The sequence below is a fragment of the Trichosurus vulpecula genome, chromosome 1, assembly GCF_011100635.1.
Source record: "Trichosurus vulpecula isolate mTriVul1 chromosome 1, mTriVul1.pri, whole genome shotgun sequence".
Taxonomy (NCBI): domain Eukaryota; kingdom Metazoa; phylum Chordata; class Mammalia; order Diprotodontia; family Phalangeridae; genus Trichosurus; species Trichosurus vulpecula.
Genome location: NC_050573.1, coordinates 278,085,151 through 278,098,913, shown reverse-complemented (window position 1 = coordinate 278,098,913; position 13,763 = coordinate 278,085,151). Strand labels below are relative to the sequence as shown.

The window sequence follows — 13,763 nt, the reverse complement described above, 5'->3', positions numbered from 1 at the left end:
GATATAATTTTTTCTTTCCTTATAGTTGTATTCCCACCTCCTAGCCTAGTCCCTAGCATGTAGCAGGTGCTCAACACATACCTTTTGACTGATGGAATAATTTGGGGAAGAAAATGGGTAGTCTTCATTTTCCTAACATCTGGCACTACTTCGATTCCTCACTTTCCACCCAGACTACCCTTCTTTACCTCTTGCATAGGTACTTTGTCTCCTCTATAAGAATACTTCATGTTCCTTCACTTCTCTTCCTATCCCTCTAAGAAACAACAAGAAGAATAAGCACCAGAGAAAAAGAAAAGAAATAAAGTGGAGGACTAGATAAGCCAAGCTCCGTTGCAGTGATATGGTTAGATATATGCTTTAGCAATGTCCATTTGGCAGCTGTGTGGAAGATAGATTTGCAAAGAGTGAGGCAGTGGCTAAGGAGACCAACTTGAAGGCTACTGCCACAGTGAAGGCTTCATTCATGGGGTTGTGGTGTAGTTAGAGTAGGAGATTGCTGTGAAAGATGTTGAGAAGATAGACTTGAAAAGACTTGGCAATTGATTGAATATGGGGGTGGGAGTGAGTGTGTACAGCCAAAAAGGATGCCAGGTTATGATCCTTGGTGCCTTGAACAATGGTGGTATCCTTGACAGAAAGCGAGAAGTCAGGAAGAGGGATGGGTTCAAGGGAAACAATACTGAATTCTGTTTTGAATATGTTGCATTTGAAATGCCTATGGGACATTAAGATGGAAATGTGCAACAGAGAGTTGGAGAAGAGAGTTGTGTGAGCAGCTTTTATCCTGGGTTCTGTGCATGTGTGGGTAGCCTGGGTCGTCGCTGTATGGGGTGGGTAAGTTATGAGTACAAACAAAACACATCTAGATCCATGGCTATTAATTATTCTGGAAGCCTTTTACTCTTATCACAAGATAAATAACTTGAGATCTAATAACTCAAAGCCCCCAATAGCTTCATGAAAACCCGGGTTCATAGCCTGCTTCAGAAACTTAATGAGCTGTGTGACACTGTGCTTTGGTTTTCTTATCAGTAAAAATGAGGGGATTGGTCTTGATAACCTCTTAGGGCTCTACCACCTCTAAATGTATGGTCCTATGACTTTAAAAATAATTTCTTCCTGAAACCTAAAGAGCAGGTCAAGAATGAGTGAAATTAGTCCAGTTCCATGTGTAAATTTATTTTCCTGTGGAGATTTCAAGCCAGGTACTGCCTTTATGCATACCACATTTCTGAGAAAGATGGAAATTTTTACATAAGCAGTTAATCATATGTCCTTTCAGCTTGTGATCATGAGCCCTGAAATCTCAGGGTTTTTTTTGAAAGATAAACTCCTACATGGGCTCCCTTCTGCTTCTATTTGCAGATAACATTGTGCCGATTACTTTAATTCTACAAACACTACAAATTCTCTACAATGAAATCTATGATAACTCAGGTAATTGACTCATTGATCCACACAGGAAAAAGTATAGGGATAAAAAATATATATTGTCCAGATTATGACATATTTGGATTACCAGCTTATTGAATTAGTCCATTAATCTGCATATCTTAAATATGAATCATAGATATACATAGATATATGAGCTGGATATAGAAATTAATAGGGGAAAGAGAGCCATTGAATTAGGGAGTGGCGTAGTACTTTCAATGATTCCAAGTTGCTCTATGACACAAAATCTACTTTTAAAACATCTATATTCTTCTGGTGGTGCTGTATTATTAGTGATTCTCCAACACCATAATCTCTGCAGACCAAACATTACAGATAACTCAAGGAGGAAAAGAGAGACATATGGGGCACAAAGGCAGGATAGAGGACATTGACAAAAACATCATGCTGAAGAATGGAAATTATATTCAGGGAAATGTGGGGTGGGGGGACTGCTTATGTAGTTGTAATAAGAGGTAATCAATGCATAGATTGGGTGCTCCATGGGTATTCATATGAGGCCAAGAGATTTACAGGAAGGAGCCCAGCATATCAAGAGTACATCTTATGAAGGATTTATGGGGGAACATAGACAAATGTTACACAAGTTATACACACAAAAGTGTATATAATTTCTGACCTGCACCATTAAAGGACCTCCATTGATGAGACAATGGATCCATCCTGATGTACAAGTAGTGATAACATCCTTCCAGATACATGTATCTATAAAGCACATTCTTATTATTAGTGAAAATAAATGAATTACGTTTTCATTTGTGAAATTTATAAATAGGAATATAGTTATTATATATTGCAAGAACCCACTAATCAAAATATTAAGTAATTAATGTGTTCCTTTGGCCTCCCTCTACTCTTCTTAAATTCTCTTTCCTTCAGATTAGTCCCAATTTTGTCTAAGGGAACTGCTTCCCTTTACTGTTGTCACACCATATATACAGTATTAAATTCAGATTTAGGTACCAAAGACTGGGAAGGCCATTGATTAGTGAGAGAGCATCTAGAAGAGGTCAACCACTCAGGGATCTTGAGCCCATGCCATATAAAGAATGAATGAAGAAAATGGGGATGTTTATGCTAGGGAAGAGAAGATTCTGGGAGAATAGGAGTTATTGTTTTCAAGTTGTTTCTGTCATGTCCAACTCTTTGTGACCCCATTTGAGGTTTTCTTGGTGAAAAGGAAATCAATTAGTTTTGCTTATTTTGATTTATTTTTAGTTTGATTATAGGATTAAGCTACTTTCTTTAGGAAAAGCTAGGCCTAATAGCTAAGCCAGACTGACATGGATAGTCTCTTAAGTATAGATTACTGATAGATCTAGTGAATAGATAGATTGAGGAGATCTTATCGTTTACTAGCAGGTAATTTAGAAGTATAACATAATCATAAGATTATAAGGTTTTTTTTTAAAAGAGTAGGATTCCTTTTCCATCAGAAGGGAGGGTTGACCAGAGGCTAAATTCGCCTTTCTGGCAGCTGGAGAAAGCTTAGCCAGAGGTTAAGTTCCTGTTTCCAGTCTCAGTGGATAAGCTCCCTTTTTTTCTTGAGCTACAGTCTAAGTTGAGTAATGGAATCTTCTAAGGAAAATGGGGGATGACTGCTAGCTCTCTACCACAACTTCCTCTTTCCCAGTACACTTTCTGGTTGTAAAAAGGCAGGTAAATTTGGACTTGATTTAGGGAAAACTTTCATATAATTAGAGATACCCAAAGAGCATTAGGTTGCCTTGGGAAGAAACGGGTTTCCCCATCACCAGAGGAATGCAAGCAGAGGCTGGATCATTTCTTGGGCAGCTTGGCATGGGGGTTTCCTTTTAGGTTGCCTCTGAGGTCCCCTTGAGACCCTGCAATCCTGTGAATTTGTTCTGGGAACAGAAAAGGTTAGCAGTGTCCAGTGATTTAATGGTAGCCACCTCTAGTGGGGCATCGAGGGTGGAAGAGAAGAACGAAAAAGGAAAAAAAAGAAATTTACCTAACTTTATCATATATTTAAAAGGAATAGCAACTTGTACATAATAGATTTGCAGTTTCATGTGCAATCATCTTTTTTAAAAAATATATTATGTTATGGAAATGCTTGTTTTATTCCATGAATTAAAAATAAACATTTTTTTTAAAAAAAGCCTCTCATGTCAACACAAGGGAATTAAAATATGTCAGCCCCTTTCTGTGGGAGAACTCTCTATGCTATCAATGCAAACTTTCAGAGACTTACTCTGAAGAAATCTTTCTACAGCTCAATCCAGGTGACCTGTCACTTCATGTCAAGTTAAAGTTGGATTGAACTATGGCAGCAGTAAGTAATGACAAACAATGCTCCAGAAGTTAGGTTCCTCATGACTGTGCCTCTCATATGTTGTTAGCTTCAATAAGCACATGGTGTGAAAAATGGCATGATTTTCCTCTTCTTGATAAATTATATGTCTACTCTGCTAAATTACATTATAGTCAGACAGACTGCTTTTACAGACTTGTTCTTGAGGAAAATACAAGGAAGGTGAGTGAGCCCATCTGCAAAGATCCGGTGGTTCTGGGATGTCATGTCTCTTGAGGTTTAATCAAGAATCTTCTCTTTGAAAATCCAAATCTCAAGAAATATTTTATCATCAAGATGCCAGGGAGCAGTTCCCACTATTATGAATCCATCCTTTGTATCGAGGCAAGTGCAAAAGGGCTCGGCAACACTGAGTTCTTTTCAGATGTAATTATCTCGTCAAAATATACAACTCTGTCCACTCTCCAAATAGCCATAGGAAGCAGCTGTCCCAGGCTGGCATCTGCTAAAACCCCTTGCAATATATAACTTGTGAGTAGGCATAAAGAGAAATGAATAAAGCTAAGCTTTTTGGTAAGCCTTCGGCTAAGGAAAGAGCATTTGAGTTAGTGGCTTTGTTGGCTGAAGGAACACACTTTAGTCAATTTTAGACTTTTGAAAATTCTCAGGGATGGTTGGGGGGGCCTGTGAGTGGCCGTGTATATTATTTTCATAGGATCAATTTTTGCAGATGAGGGAACAGTCCCATAAGAGTGAAGTGACACAGAGAATACGGGGAAAAGCTTGGAATTAAATCCATGGCTTCAGACTTCAAATCAAATGCTCTTTTCACTGTTCCCATTCTATCATCTCACCTTCTATGCCTGACTAAACTCAAGGTTTGTTTGTTTGTTTTTTCTATTAACTCTTTAAGTATAAAAAATTAATAATCATTTATTTTTTTTCTCCACGCTCACTCTTGACATTTGAGGGGAAAAAGAAAAAGAAAACTCTTGTAACAAATGTCCATGGTTAAGCAAAATAAACTCCCAACTTGCCCATGTCCAAAAATGTGTGTCTCATTCTACTTTTTCACTCCAATACCTCTCTGTCAAGAGATATAAATTGTGCTTCATCAGTGGTCCTCTGGCGTAGTGGTTGGTTATTGACATAATCAGAGTTCTTAGTTATTTCAAAGGCATTTGTCTTACAATGTCGTTATGATATAAATTATTCTCCTGGTTTTGCTCATTTCACTCTGCATCAGTTCAAACAAGTGTTAGATGGAGTTTAAAGGATAATAGTATTGTTAATCCCACTGCTAGTGCCTTCCCTCAAAGATTACCTTCCATTTACTCTGTGTATCTTGCATGCACAGTTATTTGCATGTTGTCTCCCCCATTAGAATGGGAGCTCAAGGCAGGGATGATGATTTTGCCTTTCTTTATATCTGCCACACTTAGCCTAGTTCCTGGTACGCAGTAAGCACTTAATAAATGCATGTTGACTGACTGATTTAATTGGTATGTTATAACCTGTCTTCAAATCAGCTCTATGAATTACTGTGCTAGATTTCTAGGGATAGAACTACAAAAGCAAGTCAGTTCCTTCCCTCCAGGAGCTAATAGGTATCAACAAACTATAGTCTGTTCACAGATAAGTTAATGAATGATATATGCAAAATAAATAGCCCATGATTTGGTGGGGGGAGGTGGTGATAACAAATTGGCAAATCAAGAAAGGCCTGAATTCTTTTCAGATGTAATTATTTCGCTAAAATGTATGCTTCTGTCCACTTCAAATAGCCATAAGAACAGTGGGTCCCAGCTGACATCAGGAAAGGCAAATAACTATGTACATCCAACATGTATTCCATGTAATTTTACCTCCATTTTTAGAGATAATAAAACAGTCTTAGACAAGTAAAGTGTCTGAAGTCACACAGCTAACACGTGTCAGCACATAAATTTGAAGCCAAGTGTAATAACTGAAAATTTGATAATCTTTCTACTCCACTAATTTTTACAACTATGTGAAAGTTTTATAGGATAGAATAGGATGTTGAATCAAGGGTGAATGAATGAATAGATAAAGAAATGAATGAAATAAGTGTACAAAAATGAACAAAAGACAATTAGAGAAAGAACAGTGGGAAAAAAAACCACTGCTACTATGTACAACTGCCCTCAAATATTCACTCGTAGATGGCAGAAGCTCAGAAGGACAGGAATCTCAAGGTCATCTATTAGTGAGTGTGTGATTTTGCATAGTGGGGTCAGGCCTGAGTCAATTCTTTTCCAGTGTCATGTATTTAGAGAAGTACCAATTACTAAAATGCAATTTCAACAGACATCAGGCTGTGATAATGTATCTAGAGGGATATGGCTCAAAATTGGGCTCTCTATTCCTAAGGCTATTTTTGAAATGACTCAGAATAAATCCATCAATTTTTTTTTAAATTATGGTTTCATTTGCAAAGGCCACTCTGTCTGTTGTGCATACATAGCCATAGAAAGCTAAGTCTTTGTAGTCTAAAAGAAACGGAAAAATACAAATAGGGACATGAGTGGCAGAGAGCATTTGACAATTTTCTTTTTTGCTCATTTCATAGAGTTTGGATTTTAAATGTATTTCTCCTTTGCTTTTAGCGGGGAGAGGAATAGAGTCAGGTCAATAGTGGACATAGTGAATATAATAGAAGACCAATGAAGGAAAGTTATAGGGAGGTACAAATGCACAAAGAAAATCTAACAAGTTGATAAAATATTGAACCGGCTACTTACAGTGAGCTTTCTCTCTGTGGAATCGTGTAAGCACAGGCTAGATATTTCTTTGGGGAAATGTTGCAGATGAGCTTCCTGACAGAATATGGGTATGGATTAAACCACATGAATTCTTAGGTACTTTTAACTGAAGATTTAATTTGATTTAAAATACATTTCCTAAGCACCTACTGTGTGCAACACTGTACTAGGTTAGATACAAAATTTAGGTAAGACATGGGTTTCTGAACTCATGGACCTTACAATTTCTTAAAGAGATGAGATGAGACAAATAGCTATAATATACCACATTGCTTAATGGAATTACAGGATTATAAGATTTAGAGATGGAAAGGGACTTTAGAGTCTACTGGGTCTAACTCCCTGATTTTATAGATAAGAAAACCGAAGCACAGATAGGTTAAATGACTAGTCCAGGGTTCCACAGCTTGAAAACACCTGTGGCAAGATTCAAACTGAGAGTTTCCTGACTCCAAGACCAGTGCTCTATCTACTATGCCACCCAGTTGTCTTCAGGCATGTTAAGGTTGGACTATGAAAAAGAAGATAGGTAGTCACATAAAACAATCAAGATATAGCCAATGGGCAACCTGTATGCTCCATTCATAACTTAACAATGTCATATTTTATCAGGGGAGGATGTTAAGTACATATATTAATAATGTACTATATTTATATACACAAAAATATAAAGTACTTCTATTGGGGGAAGAAAAGGCTTCATGGCTCTTGAGCAGTATGGAGTTGCTGAAGCTTGAGGGTAGGTGAGTGATGGACTTTTGATCTATACTTTAGCAGCTATGGAAGGGGTGGAACAAAGTGATGTTCTTCTTGATCTGTCTGCAGACTTTGACACTGTTGCTCACTCTCTCCTCTCTGATAGTCTCTTCTCTCTAGGATTTTGGGAAACCACACTCCCCTGGCTTTCCTACCTATCTAACCACTACAACTCTGTCTTCTTTGCTGGATCCTCTTCCAAATTACACCTTCTAATTATAGATGTCTCTCAGGGATCTGTCGTGGGTCCTATTCTCTTCTACCTCTATACTACTTCACTTGGTGATTTCATCAGCTTCCATGGATTTAATTATTTTATGCTGATGATTCTTAATCTACCTATCTTGCTTCAAACTTTCTGCTGATCTTCAATCTCACAGCTTTAACTGCTTTTCAGACATCTCAAACTGGATGCCCAGTAGAAATCTTCAATCCAATATGTCCAAAATAGAACTTAATATTTCTTCCCCTTGAAATGGTAAAGTGGGACTTTTTGTTGCTTTTTCTTTTGGAGTGCTTCTCAGCACTAAGGCAATCATGTGCCTTTGATTGAATCTTGCCTTTGTTTGAATCAAGAGTTTTTGACTCAATCAAGAATCCTTGATTGGAAACAATATATATACTCTGAAATTAGAATTTTGCTTTGGGGGCTCACTCATTGGAAGAGTGTTTGTGTGATTTGACCAGACAAGACTCTGGGTAGCCATTAAGGAGCACCCCAGCTTTGAAAACCCGGATGTTGGTGCTTCTCTCTCTGGTAACTATGTATGTATTGCTATGGTCAGACAGAAGCGTATCTGTTGACTGGTGTTATTTTCTCTGTTTGTAATTTCTGTTTGCATTTGCTCTAAAGTTCAGGGTGCTGACTTTCCCCACTGAACTAAGTAAATGAGAAATATATATATAGTATATGCATATATATAATATATGTATATTATATATATATGTTTAATTAAAAGTAAGTTTGTAAACCCCTTAAAGTTGCTTTCCTTTAGAAAAGCAGATCAAAGAACTTGCGCTAGCAGCCCTCCTGTGTGCTGGTGTTATAGGCCTTATACCTCCAGAGTAGCTGCAAGTAACATTGTTGTTACACCCCTAAACCAAGGTGGGGAACCTGTGGGCCTAAACACTTTGCCCCTCCTACCTTCCCTATCACTGTAGAGGACAACACTATCTTCCCAGCTCCCCAGGCTCATGACCTAGTAGTCATCCTTGACTCCTCACTATCTCCTCACCCCCATATACAATCTGTCTCCAAAGCCTGTCCATTTTACCTTTGCAACATTTTTCAGATATGCCCCCTTCTCTCCTCTGACATTGCTACCACTTTAGTGAAGGCCCACATCATCTCATGCCTGGACTATAGTAATAGGTTAATGGTAGGTCTGTCTCAAGCTCTGACCATTCCAATCCATTTAGCCACCAAAGTGATTTTCCTAAAGTGTAGGTTAGATCATGTCACTCTGCCCTACTCAATAAATTCCAGGGGCTTCTTATTGTCTCCAAGATCAAATACAAAATGCTCTGTTTGGCATTCAAGGCCCTTTATAACCTAGCTTCCTTCTACCTTAAAATTGTCTTACACCTTACTCCCTGACATAAACTCTTTGATATAATGACTGTGACTTTCTGGCTGTTCCATAAACAAGATACCATCTCTTGGCTCCAGGAATTTACTCTGACTGTCCCTCCTGCCTGGAATGCTTTCCTTTCTCCCTTCTGCCTACTGACCTCCTTGGCTTACTTTAAATCCTAAATAAAATTCCATCTTTTACTGGAAGCCTTCCCTAGTCCATTTTAAATATAGTGCCTTTTGTTAATTATTTTCTTTACATCCCGTATATAGCTTGCTTTGTAGATATTTGTTTGCATGTTGTCCCATGTTAGATTGTGATCTCCTATAGGGCAATGACTGTCTTTTGCTTTTTTATATCCCCAGTGTTTAGCACAATGCCTGGCACATAGTAGATGCTTAATAAATGCTCATTTATTGATTGTTTGTTGGAGGTGATGCTCTGATACTAGTATCCTCTTAGTTCATGTACAATATTGGGATGAAATGAAGGACTAGAAAATCATTGAATATTTAACAAAAAAAGTTTATTTTGTCCCAACGCAGCAAGGATATGGAACAAGGATATAGTATACTCTATCAAAGTTGGGCTCTCTGTGCCTAAGACTCTTTTTTAAAAAATGGCAGAAAATGATCAAAATTTTTTAAAATCATGCTATCATTTGCAAAGGCCATTCTGTCTGACTCTACAGTGGATGCAAAAACAACACCTCAGATAGAAATGAAAGGTTGTACCTTTGGTCTAAAGTTAACATGGCAATAGCTCAGGGAGAGATGAGTATCCCGTAAGTAGTTAGTTATAGAGCTGTGTTTTTCCTTGGGAACTTTAAAAATTCCCTAATGTACCCTAGATATATTTATTAATATAGTTGAATGCATTTCTAACAGTACTTAAACATCACATTGGAAATGAGAAAGGGGCATTGATCTGACATTTGTCCTATGATCCATCTGACATTCACTGAAGTTAAAGTAGATTCTACATGTGTTAAAAAATAATCGTCTCATTAGGAGGCCAATTACTACTAGTCAGGCCACCTTACTTCTTTTGCTGAAATGGCCTGCCACTTTTCAAAGGCTACTAATGGTGGCAAAGGGAAAAAAATAAAAGGCAGGAGTATGAGAGTACAGATCTTGTCAGCATTGTAGCACACATGTCATCTCAGCAGTAGCTGGCATTTTAATGTTCTATGCTCGAAGGAAATTGGATGAAATTATTTCTAATGTAGGGAGCTATAAAAGGACCCACTGTCAGCTTCTATCTATACTGAAGAATTAAGTTAAATAAACTAGGGCTTCTTGCTGTTAATACTTAATTAGTGATCTTCTTTCACTGGTTCTGAAGCACACCAGTAATTATGAATATTACTTAACCCAGAAATGTCAGGCTTCATTAGGTTAGTACAGTGTTCTGAGTAATAGTAAGATGGAAACACTTACTGTACATTCTGGAGTTGGTATTGGGCTGTTTGCTGTAAATAAAGCTTCAGGGACTATGTCTGGCTGAAACACCTACTTACAGATCCTGGTTTGTTAAGAAATGAAGAGAGTACATCAACCAAGCTTGTGTGTTTGTCCTTTGTTTTCGAAGAGGACCATGACATCAGGGAAATGATGACATGACTTAAAGTTGACTTAGATTTGAGTGAGGGAGCACTGTGCAAGGTCACCAGCCTCACTTTTTCCTCCAGAGCCATCTGGATCCAGTGACCAGATATTCATCAGGATGACTGGAGATGACCCAGGATGCAATGGGAGACCCTGGCCCTTTTAGGCCAAGGCCTTTTCATGTATTCACTTAGAGTGAGGTAGCGCCCATTCAGTGAATAGGCCTCTTTAAGAAGTGAGTCAAGGGATGGCTCCTTTAATTAGAAAAAAAAAAGATTTAAAAAAATCAAACTGGGAGGAGAAGACCCTCAGGGTTGCTGTTTCAAAGAAAAACAGTTACCATTGACATCAACCAGGACTTAATGGGTGGAAGCTTAAGGTCATGAGCATGCATTTGATAATTGTGTTTTCAAAACTTAAATTTCAAAACATTGGCTACCACAATTAATCAATTTGTGGCATATGTTTTGGAGACTGCAGTCCAAACTATTAATCTAAAATAGTTTGAGGTAGCAAAAGGTACTACGTGACACACAGGTGGCATTATCATGGATAAATGATGATATTGGGGACTCCAGGCTTAAAGGCTGTGTCAAACACACACTTATGGCAACAAAAACATAGTCAAGTTGTGTTACCTGTCCCTTTTTCATTGAGCCAGCTAGAGCTGGTACTTCTTCAGGGCAGAAATGGTTATTCCTGGGCTTTTTGCCAATTACACTGCCAAGGAGAAAAACTCTTACTGACGCCTTCAAACAAGTCTTATGACAGGAATTGTTCTGAAATGAATGTGCCTCTGTGTATGAAGAATCAGCTTTTGTTATAATAAAAATAACATAATCCATTTACTGTTTCTTATTGACCTTTATTACTAATGTTATTTCCTTGAGTGTGGTGACTTTTCATTTTTATCTTGGCATGCCCAGTGCCCTTAGCACAAGTGTTTGACACATGGTGAGTGCTTATTAAATGTTTGTTAAATTGAACTTCCATATGGTCACTGTCATCTTGTAATGAATTCCTTCATTTATGCTAGCTTTCTCTGAAATAGTAAAGTGCTCAAGGAGAGGGAGAATGAAGGCCAGTGGGATCCAGTGGAAGAGCCCCAGATAAGAAGGCAGAAGACCTGTGTGAAAATTCCATATTTGCCACTTATTACCTTTGTAAACCATCAAAAGTTGCTTTACTAGTACTCAGTTTCTTCATCTGAAAAATAGTCTTGAATCCTATGCTCATGTCTCCTATCCCTAATCCAAATTCTTTACCCCATGTCTCCTCTCTCTGATGTGAATCCTATGTGTTGTTTCCTTTCCCCAGTAGTCTATCACATTATTGGCCATGCAACAGATACCTGTTTAATTAATAGATTATATACATAAAAGTCAGAAGTTAGTCTTTAAAAGTACTTGTTTTTACATCAACATCCCATTCTACGTACTCTTCAGTAACCACTCATTCTCTTTTCAGGTATAATCCATAAACTTCTGCCAGACTACGCTGGAATCACTCTCATTTCTTTGTCTGACATCTACTTGTACCATCTCTCTCCTAGATTAGTAAATCATGCCTGGGGTCATGATTATTTTTCTCCTTCACTCACAGTAAGTTAATAGGTTAAGAATATTTAAACACCTTAGATTTGAGTTCTCAAAATGACTCAGGTATTAATTGCATTTTGAAAAACATTAGTTATGCCATCTAAAATACGTTATAATAATTATAATTCATGTTGTATTTTAAGGTTTACAAAATGCCTAACATATATTATCCTATTTGATCCATACAACAACCCCATGAGGTAGGTGTTATAATTATTCACATTTTACAAAAGAGGAAACTGAGAAAAAGAGAGGTTAAGTGACTTACACAGGGATAATCTGCTAGTAGCAGGGTTTGAACTCATATTCCTGAGGCCAAGTCTAGAACTCTAGATACTATACATCCTACCTGCCTCTTCTGGGACCTAATTTCCAAGTATTTCAAATGCTGGTATTATTTTCTTACTAGAAATCTAATCTTGGTGACTTCTGCTTGTCACATACTAACTTCTCAACTTTCCCTTTGGAGTCATTCATGGTTTTCACCAGCAAGATGGTTATTTACCCAAGAGCCAATGTGGCATGCTTGAATCAAAGAATGTGCTGTGCTCGATGAGCGAGGCAGACTTGCAGTAGCTCAAAAGAAACATGATATGTGCAAATTTGGAGACATTTTCACTCCAAATGTATATACAGACTACTAGTGCCTGACCTGTGGTAGACACTTCCAAGCTAGTATTGGTCTGATCAGCCACAGTTGGACATGCTGTACCTTGATGCCAACATAGTGATGTCATTTTGATCCTCTCTGGGCCTGAAGAACAGCAACCAATTAACCATTCTTAGTTTTGTTAGTTGTCTTAATGTTCAAATCCTACACATTACATTTATTTAAAATTTATGGTCAAATAGTTACTATGTCAATTGTATGCATGTGAGGAGTGGGGACAAGAGTTCCAAAATGTGCTATGAGAAACATTCCTGATGGCCTCCCAGGAACTGGACAGGATGAGAAGAAATAGAGGTTTAACTCCGTTAATCTAAGATTAGAAGCACTCTCGAGGGAGAAAACTATTGGTAGAACTCCTTTAACAAACCTATGTTTGTTCTCTGAGGATACCATATCCTTTGCAATCTCTTCCACTGGAATCCATACTTTTTCTTGCTCTTCAGGAGTCAAAGGAACAGAGAGATGGAAAGGCATAATCCTTATTACCTTTCAGACCACATTTCTACCACCACACTGTCCTTTAATGACTTTTCCTCTTCTATAGTGTCTGTTGTCCTCTCAGCTTCAACCATACCTTCAATAACCAAAAGATGACCTAGATTTCTTTCCTTTTTTTTAGGAAACCAATAAAACTTTTGCCTTTTATGACTGGAAAATTACATGCAGTTGGTAACTGGAACACTTTCTCTCTCTCCCTAGGAGGGAGGAACCCTTCTCTCCTTCCCCATTACCCACCTTCAAGTCCTATTCACCATCACCTAAGACAAATGGTCCTTATGAGTTTGAAGATACAAGCAGCATCACACAAATTAGTAACAATTCCAAAGCTACGGATGAGGGAAATGATTTTTTTTATAATATATACAAGGAGAATACATTCAAGAATACTAGTGATAGATTATCTGAAATGCTCAGAATTTAAAGGATTGTAGAGTGGAGAAATCACCTCAACAACCCCAAGCACATACACACACACATACACACACACACACACACACACACACCCTTACATCCCCTCTCCTCCATATTCCCTTCCAAATGA

The 13,763-nt window shown here is 37.9% G+C and overlaps 1 protein-coding gene and 1 pseudogene across 1 annotated transcript in view; both read right to left on the bottom strand.

Moving 5' to 3' along the window:
* Positions 1-13,763, bottom strand: part of NKAIN3 (sodium/potassium transporting ATPase interacting 3) — a 451,267-nt gene that overhangs the window by 144,215 nt on the left and 293,289 nt on the right. The window lies entirely within an intron of this gene.
* The window catches only part of LOC118856049, a 117,234-nt pseudogene that overhangs the window by 97,003 nt on the left and 6,468 nt on the right, over positions 1-13,763 (bottom strand).